The 23,630-nt window shown below is 37.5% G+C and overlaps 1 pseudogene across 1 annotated transcript; it reads left to right on the forward strand.

Moving 5' to 3' along the window:
- Nucleotides 1–3,645: 3,645 nt before the first annotated feature.
- On the forward strand, nt 3,646–22,174 carry LOC143565083 (kinesin-like protein KIN-12C; annotated as a pseudogene). The gene is made up of 24 exons (XR_013140993.1): nt 3,646–4,043; nt 11,357–11,513; nt 11,626–11,709; nt 11,794–11,913; nt 12,003–12,113; nt 12,193–12,285; nt 12,393–12,553; nt 12,629–12,700; nt 13,209–13,296; nt 13,390–13,448; nt 13,538–13,601; nt 13,680–13,745; nt 13,832–13,966; nt 14,432–15,688; nt 15,764–16,922; nt 17,003–17,110; nt 17,194–17,357; nt 17,462–17,549; nt 17,633–17,707; nt 17,789–18,028; nt 18,115–18,213; nt 21,493–21,567; nt 21,651–21,821; nt 21,897–22,174. The product of XR_013140993.1 is annotated as a kinesin-like protein KIN-12C (transcript).
- The last annotated feature ends 1,456 nt before the right edge of the window (nt 22,175–23,630 follow it).

The raw sequence follows: 23,630 nt of genomic DNA on the forward strand, positions 1-23,630 counted from the left end.
TTCTCCGATAAGCATATATTATAGGCTGCTATCATCGGACCGAAAACCGAAAAAAAAACGACAAATAATTTACTAACTTCACTCTGCATCATTACTTATTCACCAACAACGCTTTAGTGCGATCAAACGAAAAAAAGACGGTAAAGTTATATGCCCATGCTAGTGAAACATGTTGTCGGATCCTTGGACCCTCCCCTAGTTTCGCGGAACATGTCTTGGGCCCGAGGGCCGCTGGACACTGCCTTGGTCCTGCTGTTCGAATTGGTGTAACGTTTCGAGGCAGGCATGCTCATCCCCGAAGCGCTAGCCGCCAACGCTCTCGCCTTCCCATGCCCAGTCATCATCAAAAAGAGAATGAATGGATATGGCGACACATTTATAGGTGTTAGGAATTGGCGGCGGTTATCGTAAAAAGGTGGTTATTGAAGAATAGACACGGCGGTTGATCACTATTATTTTGTTTTCTAAGGGATGTGTTGAAATGGAACTAAATAAATTAAATTTAGAGGACGAGAATTTTTAATGGTAGGAGATAGAATTAAAAATTAAATAAAAAGGTCAAAAGGAGGCATGATGTTGGCTTGAATTCTAAATGTAAGATGGATAATGGCCATATGGGCTAGCTTTGGGGGTAAGTAAGATAAGGGTCATACTCTTAAAACCCTTTTACCCGACTCGTAAAACCCTTAATTAGACCCGAATATATAATATGGGTCGTGTAAAGGGTATTTAAATTCCAGCTTAAAGGGTAAAAGTGTTTCAATGGTCCAACCCTTTTTCAAACCATTGACGCGTTTACTAGTTTCTAAATAGATATACATTAGATTCGCGATTAATCTAAAATGTAGGAGAGGTTTGTATTTTATATATGAGTCATCATAAATTTCCCAACTAATAAGAAAAATAAAAATAAAAGACTATATTACTGATTGGAAACATATATGAAAATCACTGAATTGTTCTCTACATGTAATTTGTAAGTGTGAATATTATTTGCATCGATTCAAATGGTTGATAAACTTTCAAAGTTAGAGTTTACTAGTTTTATTAAATAAAAGCATAATTGTTATAGGATTCATATATTAAAGTCATATATGCGATACGCAACTAGTAAATGCAGAAAAGGAGCTGCAATTACTGCTTTAGAGGGCAAATGGTTGGACTCTTGAAACACTTATTTATATCCGACCCTTTTAGTGTTTAGAGGGTATGGTCTCGGGTCCACGTTTCTTTCTAAAAGGGTAAAGGGTACGGGTAGAGTATTAGATAAAAGGGTAGGGTCTTACCCTTTGAACATTCCTAGCTATTAGGGGTGTTCTTCAGGTTCGTTTTTTGTGTTTCGGGTTTTTCGTGTCGGGTTCTTCGGATTTCAAAATTTTAAATCTTGACCTGAAACCCAACCCAAATCTTTCACGTGTTTTTTGGGTTCGGATATTTCGGGTTCGGGGCATTCAACATTTATTGACCGTCTGACTTTCAGTATAAACCACAAACCACATCATTCGCTACAATTTGAAAATTTTGAAACCGACTAACTGAAAGTTACTGTAAAACTAACGGTAAGCTAAACCAATATCAGTTTCAAAATATCAAACCTGAACGGTAAGCACCTAAAGTCGTAATAAAATTAAGAAGGGGAATTAAAATACATCAACTTTAGGCACAATGAATCCAGCAGCACCAAACCGTGTCGGCCATTCGCTTGGAAATTTGAAAATCGAAATCAGCTTTGTTTTTTCCGTTAGGATCTATTAATTATTTCACAATAAATAAAATAAAACTTGAAGGACCAAAAGTAACGGTAAGCTAAACCAATATCAGTTTCAAAATATCAAACCTGAACGGTAAGCACCTAAAGTCGTAATAAAATTAAGAAGGGGAATTAAAATACATCAACTTTAGGCACAATGAATCCAGCAGCACCAAACCGTGTCGGCCATTCGCTTGGAAATTTGAAAATCGAAATCAGCTTTGTTTTTTCCGTTAGGATCTATTAATTATTTCACAATAAATAAAATAAAACTTGGACCAAAAGTAACGGTAAGCTAAACCAATATCAGTTTCAAAATATCAAACCTGAACGGTAAGCACCTAAAGTCGTAATAAAATTAAGAAGGGGAATTAAAATACATCAACTTTAGGCACAATGAATCCAGCAGCACCAAACCGTGTCGGCCATTCGCTTGGAAATTTGAAAATCGAAATCAGCTTTGTTTTTTCCGTTAGGATCTATTAATTATTTCACAATAAATAAAATAAAACTTGAAGGACCAAAAGTAACGGTAAGCTAAACCAATATAAGTTTCAAAATATCAAACCTGAACGGTAAGCACCTAAAGTCGTAATAAAATTAAGAAGGGGAATTAAAATACATCAACTTTAGGCACAATGAATCCAGCAGCACCAAACCGTGTCGGCCATTCGCTTGGAAATTTGAAAATCGAAATCAGCTTTGTTTTTTCCGTTAGGATCTATTAATTATTTCACAATAAATAAAATAAAACTTGAAGGACCAAAAGTAACGGTAAGCTAAACCAATATAAGTTTCAAAATATCAAACCTGAACGGTAAGCACCTAAAGTCGTAATAAAATTAAGAAGGGGAATTAAAATACATCAACTTTAGGCACAATGAATCCAGCAGCACCAAACCGTGTCGGCCATTCGCTTGGAAATTTGAAAATCGAAATCAGCTTTGTTTTTTCCGTTAGGATCTATTAATTATTTCACAATAAATAAAATAAAACTTGAAGGACCAAAAGTAACGGTAAGCTAAACCAATATCAGTTTCAAAATATCAAACCTGAACGGTAAGCACCTAAAGTCGTAATAAAATTAAGAAGGGGAATTAAAATACATCAACTTTAGGCACAATGAATCCAGCAGCACCAAACCGTGTCGGCCATTCGCTTGGAAATTTGAAAATCGAAATCAGCTTTGTTTTTTCCGTTAGGATCTATTAATTATTTCACAATAAATAAAATAAAACTTGAAGGACCAAAAGTAACGGTAAGCTAAACCAATATAAGTTTCAAAATATCAAACCTGAACGGTAAGCACCTAAAGTCGTAATAAAATTAAGAAGGGGAATTAAAATACATCAACTTTAGGCACAATGAATCCAGCAGCACCAAACCGTGTCGGCCATTCGCTTGGAAATTTGAAAATCGAAATCAGCTTTGTTTTTTCCGTTAGGATCTATTAATTATTTCACAATAAATAAAATAAAACTTGAAGGACCAAAAGTAACGGTAAGCTAAACCAATATAAGTTTCAAAATATCAAACCTGAACGGTAAGCACCTAAAGTCGTAATAAAATTAAGAAGGGGAATTAAAATACATCAACTTTAGGCACAATGAATCCAGCAGCACCAAACCGTGTCGGCCATTCGCTTGGAAATTTGAAAATCGAAATCAGCTTTGTTTTTTCCGTTAGGATCTATTAATTATTTCACAATAAATAAAATAAAACTTGAAGGACCAAAAGTGTATAAGTCATCTTGAATTTGAAAAATGAGCGGTTGTATTGTATTGTATCCATCTTTACACTTTTGAGCTAATCCTCCTGTCTCTGTGTCAGAAAACCTTTCATGGCGATTAACTAATTCAATTACACTTTCCCTAAATAATAATAATATTAATTCCATCAGTCTACAAGCAACTTTAGGTTTTATATATCCGATTCTAAAATGGTGAAGAACAGTCAGGTCGAAGCAAACGAGAATCAATTCGAGAATATTCCGCAGATTTCACTCGAGATTCCTCCCTCGAGGTCACCGTTGGATACGATACCAGATCCGTCTCAATTCTCCAAGGAATTTGTGAATGAGATATTGAATCAGAGTGGAGTTAGGGCTACTTATGCTGGTCAATTGGGGGCTTGTACCGGGCCGCGGGTGGTTAATGGTACGGGAGAAAGGAGAGGGAGTGTTTCTAGGGTTTCCAGAAGGATTTCAAGTGAGAACTGTGAGTTGGTGGCTGCCGAGGTTCCGTGCTTTGAGCTTGCCGAGGATCCTGAGTTTTGGGATGATCATAATGTTCAGGTTAGTTATATTATTGCCTTATAAATATGAGTTAAATTGAACTTCTATATAAGTGTATGAAATCTTTTGGAATAATATATTATCTAACTATATGTTATTGATTGGCTTAAGATTTTCTTTAACTTGTATTTATAGTATATCTTGTTGGTATAAGAATAGTAATTTAAGGATAATTGCATTCAGTCAAATCCAGATATCATAATAGTAAAGCACTTATTTAGACTATGTGTAGTGGTTTTAACTAATTGTTTAGTTTTTTTTTTTGAAAATTGACTTTCATTAAAAACAAACACAACCAACGACTATCACCAAGACGGAGAAAGACGCTGAAATCCAAAAACCAAAACCAACAATCACGTTACATCAAATAAACACCAACTTTTCCAATCCACTACCCCTATCTTAGATCTATTTTTGTACCAAAGAAAACCCAAAGATTTTATATCCGCAACCATTTCTGCCACCTTAGTGTTCTTGCCCGAAAAAATCTTTTCATTCCTAGCCCGCCAAATCCTCCAACAAGTAATGATGACAATTCCATGAATAATCAATCTCTTATTCCCCGTCGCACCACAAACCTTATGCACTTCCACCAAATCATTGACATGAAAAACAAAAGATCTAGGGATGTTGCACCATGAACCAATCGCATTCCAAACGGCCATAGAAATGAAACACCCGGTTAACAAGTGCTCGAGCGATTCCTCATTACTCTCACATAAAGCGCAACTATGATCATCACAATGCAAATGACGTCTAGCTAAAGCCTGCTTGGTTGGAAGACTATCCAGAACGGCCCTCCACATAAAAATATTACATTTTTTCGGGACCCAATCGCTCCATTGGAAACTGGAACTCCCAGCATCCACAACGGACCGCACCATCCATCTTTTAATCGCCGAAACCTCGAACTCTTTGCAGCTACCAACCGCCCAAGACCATGAATCTTCACGGTCAACCATCACCACCCCTTGAAGGAGATCTTCCAACTCCTGCTTCTCGATCACCTCCTGTTGGGAGCAAGGAGCTCTAAGCCAATCCCACACAATGCGACGAGAAGCTCCAGTGACCACCAACCGATCTGCTAACAAGACATTTTTATGTTTTTCTACCGCATATAAGGACGGATACTTGTCCATAATCGGCGCCGAACCCAACCACAAATCCGTCCAAAACCGAACTTGGCGACCATTCCCAACTGTGGCCCGGATCACTCTATTAAAACCCACACCATCAACCTTAAATTTGTTCCAAAACATAACACAATTCTTCCAAACCCCGGGAACTCCATTATTAACCGGAGCAAGCCCCCAACAGCGCGAGGACCCGTGAATAGACAACACTACTCTTCTCCACATCGCGTGATGATCATTTAGAAATCTCCCAAGCCATTTAGTAATCAGCGCTTGATTATTAACCTCTAAACGAGCGATACCTAAACCCCCTTCTTTTATAGGTTTGGTGACTACCTCCCAAGCCACCCATGACATCTTCCTCACTTCATCCGAACCACCCCATAAGAACCTTCTCATCAAAGCTTCTAAATCATTGGTAACCTTCTTGGGTGCCTTAAAAAGCGAAAAATAATAAGTGGGAAGACTATCCAGCACCGATTTAATAAGGGTTAACCGACCGGCAATAGATAACGAATTAACTTTCCATTTAGATAGCCTCTTCTTGAACTTGGACACAACCGGTTCCCAATTAACCACCCTATTCATGTTAGCGCCAACCAAAATCCCTAGATAAGAAAACGGGATTCTACCCGGCTTACAACCCATGAAACCAGCTTGGATATCGATCTCACCATCTTCTACACCTACTCCAAATAACACTGATTTATGGAGATTAATCTTTAGCCCCGAACACAAGTAAAATATGCGAAGAATACGTTTCAAGTTATCAAAATTAAAAGAAGACCACTCTCCCATAATCATAGCATCATCCGCATAAAAAAGATGGGATAAAGTAGGACCTTCATTAGGAAGAGTAATACCATGAAACGCACCTATATCACAGGCTTGTTTCAACATACCTGAAAAAGCCTCCATCAGAATAATAAAAAGAAAAGGCGATAGCGGGTCACCTTGACGAATGCCTTTATGACATCCAAATTCGAATGTAGGAGATCCATTAACAAGAACAGACGATCTGCTCGCCAACAAGATACCACTAATCCAATCGCACCAAACCGAAGGAAAACCCATCTGAGAAAGAACCGACAACAAGAACTCCCAATTCACATTATCAAAGGCTTTATCGAAGTCAATCTTGAACATAAAAATTCTTCTCTCCCTCTTCTTAGCCCAAGCAATAACCTCATTAGCCACCAAAGGGCCATCAAGAATATATCTCCCGGATAAGAAAGCCGACTGATGCTCTGAGACAATCTTATTCATAACCGTTTTGAGTCGATTCACTAACACCTTCGACACAGTCTTTAAAATACAACCAATGAGACTTATCGGTCTAAAATCCCCCAAAGAAGACGGATTGTTTACCTTAGGAATTAAGGTGATAAAAGACGAACCAACCCCCGAGCAAAAACTTTTAACCTTATGAAAATGATCAAGAATATCCACAAAATCCTTCTCGAACAAATCCCAATAAAACCGAATGAACCTAAAATTAAAACCATCCGGCCCAGGAGCTTTGTCACCACCGCAATCAAAAACCGCCTTCTTGATCTCATGCACGGAAAAATCACTGATCAAAAAATCCGCCTCCACCGAAGACAAGACCGAAAACCCATATCCAATCAACCGAGGCCGATGTGTAATAGATTCTTTAAACTTACCAGCAAAGAATCGCAAAACTTCCTTTTTAATGAGAACCGGGTTTGTTTCCCACGCCCCATTCACTTCCAAACCCGGAAAATAATTTGTAGCTTTACGTTTATTAATAAAACCGTGAAAAAATCGAGAATTTTCATCTCCATGAATCGCCCAATTACACCGAGCCTTTTGCTTCAAATCCCGGTAATAATGATTATCCAACTCGCCTAGCCGTCTTTTAATTTCGCTTAAAGACCATGTCTCTTCTTCCAACAAATCCCGGACCTCCAAGGTTTGGTCCAAGTCACGCAACTCTTGCTCCAATAAAACCCTTTCCTCCTTTTCTTTGGCTTTACAATCGATCGCCCATCTAGTGATAGCAACACGCAAAGCTTTAAATTTATACAACAATCTCGCGTCCGGAGAACCATGAAACGAGCCATCAACAAGCGTCTTCTTAATCAACGTCCCAAAATCCTCTCTACCAAGCCATGAATTGAAAAACCTAAACGGTTTGGGACCATAGTTCTTGGAAGAACCAATTTTCAAAACCAACGGACTATGATCCGGCTTATTCCTTTCGAGAGCAATATACTCCGCACACGGCCATTCCATAAAGAAATCCCAATTAACGAAGATTCTGTCAATACGGCTTAATTTATTTCCTGCGACAAAAGTAAAACGCCTCCCTTTCAAGGAGTACTCGTGAAGATTCGAATCATCAATGAAATCGTTAAACTCATTGGCCTCACCCACATTAAACAAAGAATTCCGCCTATCCTCAGCACACCGAACCGAGTTAAAATCTCCTGCCACAATCCACCTCCCATTACCCTCCTCGATCAAATCACGAATTTCCCCCCAAAGAGCTCGTTTAGTAACTAGATTTTGAGGAGAATAAACATTGAGAATATGATACGAGCTACTCTTTCCTTTCACAGTGCCCGAAACTAGAAGCCAATTATTATTCTTGACCACCCTTTCCATACGAAAGACTTGAGAATCCCAGATCGATAATAACCCACCCGACCTTCCAGACGAAGGAACCCAATCAAAGGAATACTCACCATAACCCCAAAACCGTCCCACATCCACAGAATCCAAGGAAACAAATTGCGACTCTTGTAAAACAATAAAACTAACCTCATGATGGACTCGAAGACCTCGAATCCAATCGGCTTTGCTAGAACTCCCTAACCCACGAATGTTCAGAGAAAAAACATTCATTGAACACCTTCTTGATAGCCTTCGGAAACAAGAACCTCTTTGACATTAGCAACAAAATCTTGCAAATTCTCAACACCTAACGCCTTACTCAACTCAATGGTCTTCTCCAACTCCACCTCAATCGGACCTTGGTGTTGCACCGGATCTATACCTCTACCAATCATCGAGGGCTCCGCAGTCTCTCCCTCGATGTCTCGAACCACCTCCGTATTAGTAGACATCCCTTTGTTAAGATCCGGTGTTAAGAACACTCCTTCAACACCTGTCTCGATACCCCTAGTAACATCCGAAGGCACGTGCATAATACCGATAAACCTATCAAGATCAAACATATCTTTATCCTCCCTTGGTCTCTTCTTAGGACGCTCCCTAGAACCACTACCCCCACTCCGATTAGAAAATAACTAATTGTTTAGTTAAAATGTCACATAAGCACCATGTAACCAAAAAAGAATTCATTAAAACTCATTTTAAATCAAGTGTATTGGTTTTAACTAATTGTATTTATTACTCAATTATTTTTTATTTACTTATATTATTTAATAAACATAATTGATTTAATAATAAAACCACACAATAAAATACTAAAATAAGAGATACAAGCATGTAGGAATAAAAAAGTGATACTTAAAATAAGAAAAAATAAAACAAAGATACTTGAAATTTAAAAAAAAGGATACTTGAAGTAAAATAGTAAAAAAAGTACTAGAATATTTTTATTTAAAGAAAAAACGACTACTCGTTGGCACGATATTTTTCACGGATATCGTTCTTCCTTGCTCGAATATAGCTTGATCTTTGGGTGGTAAATGCGAAAAGTTTTTTTCGAGAAAAGCAAAATCGATATCAATTTGTTGATTCTTTCTAAACTCGATTAAACGATCAATTTTAGAATCCAAGCTTCCCACTTGAGATATTATATCGGGATTCATTTTAGTCACCGTAGACGATGAGGATCGGGCCTTACTGCCTTAGCCTTTGTTTTATCTTTACCGATTGGGCGAACCGGTTCTTCAGGTAGATCAAAATCAAGTTCGTCGTCAGTGTCGTTTAAATTTATTTCGGCATGAGCGGAGTTTTCTTCGTTTGTGCTCGATGGGGTTTTTGATTGTTTAGACGAACGACGAACCTTTACCGGAGGAACTAGTTGCCACTTTGATGACTTACTCAATAACTCCCATGGTTTTACCACGGTAAACGCGATTTTATGCTCATCTTTGTAAATCTTATGCGCCTCGGTTCTGATGTCGACATCGCTAGTCCTGCTTCCTCTTGATCGATTATGTGTTAACCAATTATAAATATTGTTGAAGTGGGTGAGTTTGGTTCGCATGGCAGACCATTTCCCGAAAATTTGGTTGGGATTGCGATATAAATCACGATGCATTTCAACATGGAATTTGTGTCGAACACGATCCCAAAACCTCTTGCTTTTTTGAGCATTCCCTACGTATAAATAAGCATTATAAATACAATAGACTTAAAATTATAAAACTTTTAAAAGAGTTACCAATAATCGGATCCTCGGATGTGTCGAGCCAAGCCCGAGCTAAGGCGAATTCCTCATCACTCGTCCATTTTTCAACAATTTTTTCAATCGTCACCTATTCGACTTGTTTTTTCCTATGCTTTCGCTTGGAAGAGGTCGGTAGAGTTTGTTCGGGTGAAGGTTGTGGTTGTGTCCCGGGCATTGATGAGATGAGAAGTCAAGTTTTGGTTGCGGTTAAGTCTCTGGTATGCATTGAGAAGGGAAGATCCAGGATAAATACCAATGGTAAGATAGCAACCGTACTTCTACTTCACATCATTTGCATAAAATGAAGATCCAGGTGCAACTCCATCAATTATGTCATCGAATACTGGTGATTGCTCTATAACAGTAATATCATTGTTTGCACCAGCAACACCAAAAAAAGCATGCCAAATCCAAAGATCATATGACGCGACGGCTTCTAGTATTAGGGATGGGCCATCGTGATCACCTCGATGATGTTGACCTCGTCAGGCAGTTGGACAACTGCCCAATCTCAATGTGTGCAATCGATGCTACCAAGCATCCCGGGAAAGCCATGCACCTCTTGATGAACCTCATATATTTTCTGGATGTCACTAAACGACGGGCTCCTCAGATATCTCTTGGCATAGAGATCAATTATACCTATAATAATAATAATAATAATAACATAAACAATAGCAATAATATAAATAATAATAACAATAATAATGATAATAATTATAAACAAGAATAAACATAACAATGATAATAAATAACCATACCTTCACAAAAACTATGAAAACTATCACGAGACGCTTTTTCTGACATCTTTAAATACTCGTCCCATGAATCTTGTGAAGTACCATACGCTAGTTGACGAATTGCGGAAGTGCACTTTTGAATAGGACTAAATCCTAGCTTATGTCTAGCGTCTTCCCTTTGTTGGAAATATGGAAACTCGCGCTCTAAATCACCGATAATTCGTAGAAATAGTTGGCGGCTCATACGAAAACGACGTCGGAACATAGCTTGGTCATACAAAGGTCTTTCAACAAAGTAATCTTGCATCAATCGGTTATGAGCCCCCACACGATCCCGCTCTAATGGTGGTCGTCGTCTAAGTGTTCCTGCTGTGATGTTTGGCTGTGCTCGACTAAAAGTTTTACCCCCACTCGAGCAACTTCGATTATCACAGCCTCATCCACTTCCCAAGAAGATAAATTGCTGGGTAGTTGATCCATTTTACTATAAAATATAAGAGAATTAGAGAATGAGTTATGAGAGAGTATGGTTAAAAATTTACCAAGGTTAATATATATAGGCAAAAGAAAGGAAAAAAAAATATTGAATAAAATGTTGAAGATGTTAGAATGGCATGAAAAATCATCTCAACGGTCAAATAATTAATGGGCTGTTGCAATTGAGCCCGTTAAGGGTATAACGGAGTAAAAATAGGAATGTCAATTTCATATATAATGTAGTGGTTTTAACAAGAATTTGGTTGCCAACTCAAAATGTAGCGCCACTAAAATCATCCCAGTACGTGTAGTCTTACATATAATAAGAAACATGACAGACTTACTGAAAACAATCTACCATTTGAGGGTACTTATTAAATGTCACATTAAACACACAACTGCAGTTTCAACAGTGATTTTAACTTTTTAAGTTTAACTCACAGATAGAAAAGATATTAATAAACAGTTCCCTTGTCTGTTCACTTTCTGTTAAATGTTAATATGGATTTTTTGCTTGTGGTTTGTTGATTGTAACGTGGATGGTTTTATGAGATGATGAAGTGAAAGTTTAACATACAGGTCTTAATACGGATGAGACCGCTAAACAATATGGAGAAGATGGCACAAGGGTACAGTCGGTGCTTGAAGCAGGAGAGTTTACAAACCTTAGTGTGGCTTGGCCACCCTGAAGTCAAAATTTAAATTTGACCACATTGTCAGTGAGACGATATCACAGGTACTATCATGACTCATTACACCGTCAGAGTAAAGCAATTATGTTCTTTTAATATGCATTGATATTAGTTTTGTGTTGATACTTGATATGTTACATATTGATTTATTCCCAGGAAAAGCTGTTCCGTGTTGCTGGATTGCCCATGATTGATAATTGCATGTCAGGTTATAACAGTTGCATGTTTGCTTATGGTCAGGTACGTCTTGAAAACACTTTTCATTTTAATATAATACGAGGTTGGAGTTTGAATCTCTTAGTTTTCCTCCTTTCTTGTGTTCAGACTGGTAGTGGCAAAACATATACAATGATGGGCGAGATAAGTCAACGGGATGGCAAGTTTGTTGATGACTGTGGGATGACTCCACGCCTTTTTGAATATTTATTCACGAGGATTAAACAGGTGAGAGATGGGTTCTAACCATATATGACTACATTCTGTAACTCCCTCATTCTCCTTGATCCAAAGTTAAACTGCACAACTATTTGTAGGAGGAGAGCAGAAGGGACGAAAGACTTAAATATAGCTGCAAATGTTCCTTTCTGGAGATATACAGTGAGCAGATCACTGATCTTCTAGAACCTTTGTCCACTAATCTACAAGTGTGTATAAGTGATTAGCTTCATTATTTAGTGTATTGTTTCTTTGTACGTTAAACATGATGATTACTTTATTTAACAGCTCAGAGAAGGTTTAAAGGAAGGAGTGTATGTTGAAAATCTTACCGAATATAATGTGGAGACTGTTGACGATGTCCTCAAGCTTTTGTTGCAGGTGTGTCAATATAATCAAACTTTACAGTTTACTTTTTACTACAACCTTTTTATGATTAGTTGGACCGTTGTATGTTAACAACTACCAAATTTATTCTACTTCTACAGGGTGCTGCAAATAGGAAAGTTGCAGGAACAGATATGAACAGTGAGAGCAGCCGATCACATAGTGTTTTCACATGTATCGTTGAAAGTCGATGGAAGAAAGATTCTGTGACACACCTTAGATTTGGAAGGTTAAATTTGGTAGATCTTGCTGGTTCTGAAAGGTAATTTTTAACTACATCATGCATTTGTCTTTTGCTCCATGCTTTTGACTATACAAAGTTAAATATGTTATTTAGGCAGAGAAGTTCTGGAGCAGGAGAACGGTTGAAGGAGGCATCCTATATAAACAAATCACTATCAACTCTTGGGTAGGTGCATCATATTAATTCTCAGTCAACACTCCATTTGTACTGCTCTTGGTGGTGACTTGCATCATTTTTCTCCTTAATTAAACACATTGTCCTCGAGATGACATTGTGAACATCTGGTTTGTGTCATGAAATTGAAGGACACTGAAGCCTATTATTCACATAAATGACAATTTCCATGATATTTTGAAATTAGAGGAATTGTTATCTGGTGATTGATATCACTATTTGAATTCTACGATGTTAAGCATGATATGGTTTACTTTAGGCATAACCACAACGGAAAGAATCAATAATACAGCTGTCATGACATTAACAAGGAATAGATTATTCAATTAGGAAGTTCCCATAAATTAATATGCAGTTAAATTAGGTAGTATCCATTTATTAGTTCCCATAAATTAATATGCAGTAATAATGTGTTTAATTTCTAATTTTCTAATTTTGAAATAAAGAAATTAAAATATATGCTAATGACAAATTCTTAAACATTTTTTTGTGGTTGTAGTCTGGTAATAATGTCTCTGGTGGATGTTACACATGGGAAGCATAGGCATGTACCTTATAGGGATTCAAGACTCACATTTCTTCTTCAGGTCAGCAGCTTAAAACATGAATTTACATTCTCATTCCATAATCGTATTAGATTTTGGCAAGTTGCATTAACTCCTTTTCTATCTGGATGGCAGGATTCTCTTGGTGGTAATTCAAAAACAACAATTATAGCAAATGTCAGCCCCTCAATGTGGTCAGTATTTGGTTCATATAATTTGTGTGAATGTCTCTTTTTCTGTTTACATTGTCTAATCTTTGTGATTATAACATATACATATGCAGTGCTGCAAATGAGATATTAAGTACTTTAAAATTTGCTCAGCGGGCCAAGCTTATTCAGAACAATGTACAAATTCTGAAGTCCTCTTTTCTTTTTTCACTTCAAATTCTCAATACCGTCTCCTGAATTTCTTCTTGTTATTAGGCAAAAGTAAACGAAGATGCATCAGGTGACGTGACAGCACTGCAGCGACAAATTCAAATGTTAAAGGTATGACGAAAAGCATAGCCAACTATGTCTCGTCTTTAGATATTGATAAACATTTGAGATAATGTATATGTATACTCATATTGTAGGAACAAATGCTGCTATTGATGAAGCATCAAAAAATCCCAAAACCTTTGTTTCAAGTTGAATTCTATGAAAATGAAGACTCTACAGACAAAAATATCAATGATGACAATAATGTCATAAGTGATCAGAAACTGAAGGTAACTGTCAATTGTAACAAAGATTTAACTTTAATTTGAAGTGGGCTTGTTGAGAGATATTTTGCAGATTCTACTTTCCTTCAATAATCTAAAAATATGTATCTGTGCCAGCATTTCATTGGATGGGATGAATTTGGAGGATGAAAGTGAACCCCCAAATTATGGGGATGGGAATAGGATGGAGTTGCGTTTTAATGTGATTTTCTTAATTTTTAAGGATGGGGATTGGGTTGGGGGATGGGATGTGAATGCTGTTACTAAACATTTAAGTTTGCCTTAAATTTTTGTATCATGATGATTTTTTGTGTCTAAACTATTGCTTCTTAGTTCTTCATTTTAACTAAGCATTTTAATTTAGTGGCCTTTCAACAATAACTTTTATAAGATCAAGTTTGTGTGTATCAACATTCCTTCATTTTGTCCCATAAATGGCTTTAACAGATAGAGTTTTACTTATTTTTCCAGGTTGAGACTGTGTCGAGTAGCATTAATTTAGAAGATGAGATGAAAGCCTGTAATCAAGTGAAAGATAAAGTTCTACTTGATAAAAGTGATATTGAAAGGACCAACATGTTGCATACCAATCTTCTAGAAGAACTAATGGATGCTAGAACCTTGATAGACACCATGAAATCTCAGCAGGCTAGATTGACTGAAGAGCTGGAATACGTGCGCCAAGAGAATGACAGGCTGGTGGAAACCTTAACCAACAACAACAAGCCACATATACATCCAACATTTAACCATGAAACCCATATTTCAGGAAGCATCTTGTTAGAAAACCAAAATGCAGACCAAAGCATGATGGATTTACAATCCCGGTTGGCCAAGATGACTAAAGATCTTGAAGATTTAAAATTGCTTAATGATCCTTTGAAAGACCAAGTTGATTTAGTTCACGAGGAAGCCGAAAATGAAGCAATCAACACAATTCTTAATTTACAGGTTGAGTTAGCTTCTTTACAAGTGAAATATCACAGACGATTATGTACCATGACTGAAGAAAATAAGAAACTAAAAGGTATCATAGCAGCCAAAGAGGACGAGGTGTATGCTTTGCACAGTGACTGGGAGAGAGCAAGTTTAGAACTTACAAGCTTTCTATTGGATGGTTCTAAGTCTCTTAAAAATGCTTCTGGACAGATAGAAAGTATTGCTTCTTCATTTCCTCATCATGTTTGTGTTGCTGAACATGTTAAGAAGGCTGCAATGGCTTGTATTGAGAAGGAAGAAACAATATTACAACTAGAAAAGAACCTGGTGGATGCTCAATGTACTATACAACAAATGCAGGAAAAGCTGAATTCATTGAGGACTGCAACAATAGCTTTGACAGAAATTCAATATGATACAGAAGATGATGAAAAGAAGTAAGACGAGTATCAGATAATAGCTCAACTTACTGCAATAAAAAACAAACTTATCAACATGATGGATTGTTTAAGTTCTATACATGAACGATCCATATTTGAAGACTTGGAAGGATCTGCAACTGATAGTTCTACATCTAGCTCTAATCTTTCTGATGATGAAGATGTGCTTGATAACATGTTAGTTCAACAAACTTCAAGTAATCAAGAATCAGAGAAGGCGTATTTGTTTTTGAAAAATCAATTGCTTATGGCTTCTGAAGCTTTTGTCAAGTTAGATGCTCAATTGGCTGCAGTCTTCAAGGATAAAAATTTAAAAGAATTTCAAATACCGGAGATGCAGGCAAGGAAGGTAATACTTGTAACTTTTGGTAGTTGAACATAAGGCTGTAATAAACAATTCACTCATTTTCTATTTTGTTTGCAGTTTGATGAAGATAGAAATTGTAAAGCTAGTAGCTTCTTCAAAAAGTTTGAGGAAGCACATGCAACCATGAGTGAGGCGGATAATGTTTTGAATGCGCTGTTGAAAGTAAATGAGGAAGCAAATTTGTCAAGTGGTAGATGGAAACAAACTGCAGAGGAGGTAATGATGGAGAAGGCAAGCTTGATTGAAGAAATAAGTCAACTCAAAGTTGACTTACAGTTGAGAGATGAAAGAACTTGAAAATTTGGTGTCTATGCTTGAAGGTTCTTTCCAGCATCTACAAAAAGAGGCTGATGATTTGTGCCAGTTAATATATTCTGATGCCTTGACAATCGCCCATGGGACTCGCCACATCATTTCCAAATCAAGATCTTCATTGCAAGATATCTGTGCTGAAACAATGGAAAAAAGTTTTGCATCTGTTGTGGTGCAACAATGCCGTTTTGGTGAATATATCAACAAATTTGGACTTCATGATGAAAAACATGAGAATTACAGTGCACTGGTGTCGAGAAAGGAAAGAGGAGAGTTAGGTGCAAGTGATGATGATCTTATTAGTGAAAACTTGAAACTACATAAAGAATTGGAAAGAAAAACTAATTTGTTGAATGGTTTATTTTTCGATTTTAGCCTGTTACAAGAATCAGCATCTACAAGAAAAGACATCAAAGATGAAGCTGAAAAGTTATTCACAGCTTTAAGCCAAGTACAGCATGAGCTAAAGATGAAAACGAATCAGCTTGATGAAATGACAGTTGCATATGAAAAACTTGAAAACTGTTTAACAGACACTGAAGCAGCTCTTACATCTTCAAAATCTTGTTTACAGCATTCTGAAGAAACCGTGGAAGCACTGTCATACCAAAATGCTGAGTTGAGAAGTCTTTTAGAGGATCTATACCTTAAAACATCAGAAACCGAAAAGCAACTCGAAGAACATAAGGAAATGGTCAAAACTTTGGAGAATGAAATTCATTGTACAGCTTCTTCAACACAAGAACATTTCCTCTTTTCGTTAGAAGGCATTACTGATGATTTGAAGAGGGTTTCTGTTGAAAGGGACCAGCTTTGTGAGCAAGTTAATTCTCTACAAGATAGGCTTGAGATGGCTTATGCAATGGCTGATGAAAAAGAAGCTATTGCTGTTGAAGCATGCCAGGTAACATCGGTTAATATTCTTTCGGTAATTATTTTTGTGAGCTTTAATGATTGCTTACATGATACATCTCTCGCTTCCAGGAGTCACAGGCAAGCAAAATATATGCTGAGCAGAAGGAAGAGGAGGTTAAGATTCTAGAACGCTCCGTTGAAGAACTTGACTCTACTATAAACATGTTGGAGAAAAGGGTTAGTTTTTGTGAATGCAATATCAGTTATTCAAAACTTTGTTGGGTCTCTTGTAATACCTAGCTTACATGTATTCCTGTTAGGTCAACGAAATGGAAGATGAGCTGGAAAGGCATCACAGGATTAGAGATTCACTGGAAGTGGAACTCCAATCGTTAAGTCAAAGGCTATTGACTTTTGAAAGCTTTAGAAATGGAAATGATTCTAACAACACCATTGTTGGCCAACCTGAGGACCAAATTTCAAGGTTTGAACACAGAACAATCATAATTTCTTTCAATATCTCATGGTTTCTTTCGTATCTGTTTAATTCAATTGGGCGATGGTATATGTGTATATATTCATTTTCAGGAAACTTCATAGCAGATACCTGGAACTTAAGGAAGCACATGCACGGATAAAAGATCTTGAAGATGAAAGAACAGAACAAGCTAACGAGGTAAAATTCTGAAAACTGTATCTATTCACTTGCATGATTCGTTTCTTAACCCATCTAGCAAATTTGTTGGAATTTTCTTGCAGATCAAGCAACAGAAAGATTACATTTCTGAACTTGTAATTCATGCAGAAGCTCAAGCTTCTCAGTATCAACAAAAGGTTAAAAAGAAACCGACTTTCTTATATTACTCACCTTGTAATTGTTTATTTACGTGGTAGCTATTTAATTTTTTTAAACAGTACAAGTCCTTGGAAGCGATGGTACACATGATGCAAGCGGATTCATCAAAGTCTGTATCCGAAGCACCATTAACAGACAAGACAGAAAAAAGCTCTGTCAGAGCAAGAGGTTCCAGCTCACCATTCAGATGCATTGGCAATTTAGTTCAGCAGATGAATACAGAGAAAGATCAAGAGCTATCATTGGCCAAGCTTCAGCTAGAAGCGCTTGAAAAAGTAGCATCAAACAGGCAGAAAGAGGTTATTAACTTATTATAAAAGCATGGATCCGTCATTTGTTTTATGGTATCATTGCAGTGCATTAATTATGCAACTTATGTAAACAGATATGCATGCTGAACACTAGACTGGCAGAGGCAGAGAGTATGACACATGATGTAATCCGTGATCTACTTGGTGTGAAATTAGACATGACGAATTATGCAGTAAGTTTTGCATTCTGTTTAAACTAGAGGTGTTCAAAAAAACCGGTCCCCGAACCGGTTTGCCGGTTTAAACCGGAAACCGGTTATTTAAAAAACCGGTTTTTTTAAAACCGGTTTGACCGGTTTACAAACCGGCGGTTTGTATATCGGTTATACTTTTTAGAGCCCAAACCGGTTTTGAAACCGGTTATAAAAAAAACCGGTTTTTTTAATTAACCGGTTACTAAAAAACCGGTTAACCGTTTTTTTTAAAAAAACCGGTTTATGACCGTTTTAGAAAAACCGGTTAACCGGTTTTTTAGTAACCGGTTAACCGGTTAAAAACCGGTTTAATGCCGTTGAGAAACGGCTATATAGCCGTTTTTTTCATTTTTTGACCGTTTTTTTTTTTATTTACCATTCTACCCCCACAAACATCTATATAGTTTAGGTTGGTATTGGTTAGAACACACTCGATTATACAACTCCAAACGCTCCAAACGCTCTAAACGTTTATTTCATACGCGATTATTTTGTTATCTCACGCTCTATTATACCACATTACCACTCCATACGCTCTTATTTCGTAGTCGATTATCATGGCCTCCCAAAGTGCTATTTCATCCGTCAACATGGGTGCCTCGAACACGGGAGAAACGGTCGTTCGGGTCATCCCCACGAAACGAAACCAAGATGTTTGGCAACATTTCGACCTATGCGAAATGTCTAACGGTAGCCAAAAAGCTCGATGCAAACATTGTTTGAAGTTTTATGGCAAAGATGCAAACTCCACTTTAAAAGCGCATGTACAAAGGCCCTTTTGCAAGGCCTTGAAGGACGAATCGGGAAGTAGTTCGCAGCCGGAGATGACGAATCAAGGAACGGTGTTTACGTACGACCTTGAAGCGGTACGTCAATAGTTTTTAAACTTTGTGATTCAAAATACACTTCCTTTCAACCACTTCGACAACCCTCAATTCACGGAGATGATGCAAAAGTATGTTCAACCACGCTACCAACACGTAAGTCGTTCGACCCTTAGAAGAGATTGTCTTAAAGCTTGGAAAAACGCTAAATCCGAACTAATTTCATACTTTTCAAACTTACAAACTGGTGTAAACTTAACAACGGATGTGTGGTCGGTACCTAATGGTTCGCCCGACTCATACATTTGTGTGACGGCTCATTGGGTTGACCCCGAGTCGTGGCAAATGATGAAACGAACCGTTGCGTTTCAATTGTTTGATTACCCGCACACGGGTAGAAATATTTTTAAACTCTTGGATAAAGTCATTCGACAATACAAGATTGAACATAAAATCTTTTCAATTTCGTTTGATAACGCGTCCAACAATACGGCCGCGGTTGGCCATTTAAAATTAAAGTATAAACCTATTTGTGATGGAGCGTTTTTTCATAGCCGATGCATTGCACATATTATCAACTTGGCCGTGCAAGATGGGTTAAACGTGATCGAAACGCAAAGAAACAATTTTAAAAGAATGTTACGAGATGTTTTTAGCAACAATAAAACATTTTCAAGATACAAAAAATTTTGTGATGAAGCTAATTGTCAATGGTTGGGGCCCAATTGGGATTGTCCAACAAGATGGAACTCGACTTGTGATATGTTTGAGAAAGCCATCCAACAAAAAGAATCACTAATTGCGTTTCATCAAATAATGTCAAGTAGGGGTAAATGTGCACCGTACGATCCTAGAAACTGGTTATTGATTGAGATCGTTACGGAGGTCCTTCAAATTTTTAAATCTTGCACAACTAGTTTATCCGGGGTTTACTATCCAACAAGCCCCATTGCTTTACCAAAAATTGCTGTCATGTGCACAAAGTTGAGTGAACTTCATTGTAGGGGTGCACCTTATTTTGATATGGGTGTAAAAATGAAAGAAAAATTTAGAAAATATTTTCAACAACTACCCGCTGTTTTGACATGTGCTGCTGCGTTAAACCCTTGCATAAATGTTGGTGGTGTTGAAGCTTTAATAGATAAAATTTGTGATGAGCTAGAGTTAAACGACGATCAAAACCCCTATTATAACCAAACTTTAAAGAATGCTTTCAACACCACCTTGTCTAACATGTATGATGTTTACCTTACAAAATACGGGTCGTCTTCCCAAATTCATGACTCGTTAAGAGCTGTTGCCCAATCCCAATCCAAACCGACCTTGAAATGGGGATGTACTACATGATTTGGGAAGACGCCGGTAAACGTCAAAAGGTAAACACCCCAAGCAGTGAACTTGGAAGGTATGGTGGTACCAACTTTGTGAAACACATGACTCCAGATGAATTTAGAAGTCTTGATTTGCTGGCTTGGTGGAGAGGTAAGGAGGATGAGTTTCCGATCCTCGCCGCCATGGCCAAAGATTTACTAACGGTCCAAGCTTCCACGGTAGCTTCGGAGTCTGCTTTTTCTGTTTCTGGCAGGGTTATATCGATTAGGAGGACTCGACTCACTCCACTAGCTGTAGAGATGTCTATTTGCTACAAGGATTACTTGGACTCTTTAGATAGAGCACAACATCAACGCTCACTGGAGGGGGAAATGGACTATGAGGCGGGCTTGTATGAAGACGAGGTCAATCAAGGACACATGTGCTCAACCAATGACCGATGAAGAAGCCGCGTACGACGATTACCTAAGGAATAGCTCGGGATCGGGTAGCGAGGAAAATAACGAGTAAGAAACAGCAAGTTGTTAATGTAATCGTGTCTAAGCATTCTTTAATGTTTGTATTTTTGAGTTACGAATATGCGATAACGATTTAATGTTTGTATTTTTAATGTAAAAGCTATAAATGAAAGTTATGTGTTTTTAATCTTCCAAGCAAAGAACCCTAACAACGAAAGCAAAGAATGGAGTCAGTCCGTTTTGCCTTGTAGTTACCGGTTTGCCTTGTAGTTACCGGTTTGTTTATACTGTGAAAAAATAATGGTTATTTAAAAAAAAAAAAAAAAAAAAAAAACCGGTTAACCGGTTAGACCGGTTATTAAAAAACCGGTTAATAAAAAAACCGGTTTATTAACCGGTTCTAACCGGTTCCTAAACCGGTCCTAACCGGTTTGACCGGTTATGGTTTTCATACACAAAAACCGGTTATTAACCGGTCCGGTTATTAACCGAACCGGTTTTTTTCCTGGACGAAAAAAACCGGTCCGGTTAATAACCGAACCGGTTTTTTTAAAAAAACCGATTTGTGCACCTCTAGTTTAAACATCATTGACTTGAAAGCATATTACTTAATCCTGGCAAATATATTTTGTGGTACAATGTAGAACTTGATAAATCAGAATCATCTTCAAAGATTTATCGAGGATGCTGCTCAGCAAACACAGGAGTTCATAGCAATGGTCAGTCACTTAATTATTAAGTTACCATGTTTCCAGAAATTAAACTTTTTATTTATGTATTCAATGTTTAACAATTAAATCAGGAGCAAGAGATTCGCAAACTGAAACAACAAATTAATGATTTGCTTGAAGAAAGAGACAGGTGCATTTCTGAATTACATTCGAAAGAAGCGGATATACTTGCTAGTAAGATGACATTGATGCAGTTACAAGGGCGGGACCAGTTGCTGACAGCACAAAATGAAATGCTGAAGGTACAATTATTAATTAGTCATATAATCATAACTGTAAAATAGCTTTTTAACCTGTTTGTTTCTATGTTAACGCAGGCTGACAAAACAAACTTACAGAGAAGGGTTGCAGAACTAGATGACATGATCAAGAAGCTTCTTGGAACTCACCCGACTGAGTTATCAAGTCAGCAGCATGAGAATCGCATGTCGAAAGCATGCAGCAGTAATGAGCTAGGTAAGAGGCTGGCTAACTCAGAGAAGTTGCTTTTACGTGTTAATAACGAACTTGCTCAGTACCGTAAACCTGATAGCTCTCTGTTGCACCATAAAATGGATGAAAAGAGGGTTAGATGAATGGCAAATAAGGTGATGTGGGTTGTTAAAGCTTGTTACTAGTTATAAAAGCCCAAGCCGGTATTTTATGTTACTGCGCCCAATAATTTTGGAAAAACTGTTAATTCTTGCTACTATCAGAAGAGTCCTGGTTGTAGCTACTTTGATCCTGCTCTGTTGCTGTTACTGCTGCTACTGCTACTGCTACTACGCGGTGAATTGTGAATGTAGATGATTGGTTTGTATAGTGTTATGGAATGATAGTTGGTTATTGTTAACAAATTCAGGACTGTCTTGTAAGTTACAAGAGTGGATAGCCGAGCCGAGTCCAGCCTCAACAGGGCTGAAGAACTTTACGCTAAGCTTGAGCTCGACTTGAGAGCTCAAGGAGCCTTTGTGATGTAGGCTTGATTTTGGCCAAGAAGATTCTAGCTCGGCTTGAATGGGTTGAAATTATATTTAGCAACTAAACTCACTTCAAATTTATATGTTATGTTCAAAGTTATTGATTTAATGGTGGTAGTTAAGATATTTAGGATTTCAGAAACATAGCAATTAATAAAATAAACCATTTAATGTGAGACAATCTTAAATAATCATGCAACAACTGTCGTGCAAAACAATGTGGAGTTCAAGTAAAAACGAATCGTTTTTTTTACTTCTAGATGGTTTAAGGTAGAGGTGCATAAAAAACCCGAACCTGGAACCGGAACCGAAAAAAATATCCGGAACCGGTTTTTTAATACCTGGGTTTTTAATACCCGAACCCGACTCTGCCCGTAAGGTACGGATAGGGTATGCATTTTAGTACCAAAACTTGTACACGGAACCGGGCCTGATATATACCCGGTAATACCTGAAACCCGGAACCTGTTCCATACCCGGAACCGGGTTTTTCAAATACCCGAAACCGGGTTTTCAAATACCCGATCTATACTCGAAATTACCCGAAAAATACCTAACAAATACCCAAATATGCCACTAAAAATTGTAACCCCTTAAAAAAATCCAATCTATACCCGAAAAAACCAGGAAAACCCCCCCAAAAATAGGGTTTTTTCAATACCCGGAAATAGGGTATTCAAATACCCGGTTTTAAAATACACGATTCTATAGTCGATGCATAGGGTATGGTTTTTAGAGACAATATCCGGACCCAAACCCGACCCGGGTATTACCGATATCCGATTTTTCAATACCTAGTCATACCCGAACCCAATTTGTGCACCTCTACATGCACATGCTAAACCAACCTTTTGAAAACTCTATCTCATCTTTCTACCAACTCTCTCTACTCTCTCTCTTTTCTTTCCCTTTTCGACAGTGAACCGAATACAACAAGATCCGAGATCTCGGTTCCTTGTGAGTTATTTCCGCTAACTCACGAGTGAGATTGATCAAAGAACATTGTTGTTTGATCTGTTCTAGGGACCTACAATTGCTATCAGAGCTTTCGGTTCAACCTTTCAGATCATAGTTTTCAGATTTTGATCTTAG

The sequence above is a fragment of the Bidens hawaiensis genome, unplaced genomic scaffold, assembly GCF_021521415.1.
Source record: "Bidens hawaiensis isolate Kalapana, Puna unplaced genomic scaffold, B.hawaiensis_p1.1 tig00022282_1, whole genome shotgun sequence".
Classification (NCBI taxonomy): domain Eukaryota; kingdom Viridiplantae; phylum Streptophyta; class Magnoliopsida; order Asterales; family Asteraceae; genus Bidens; species Bidens hawaiensis.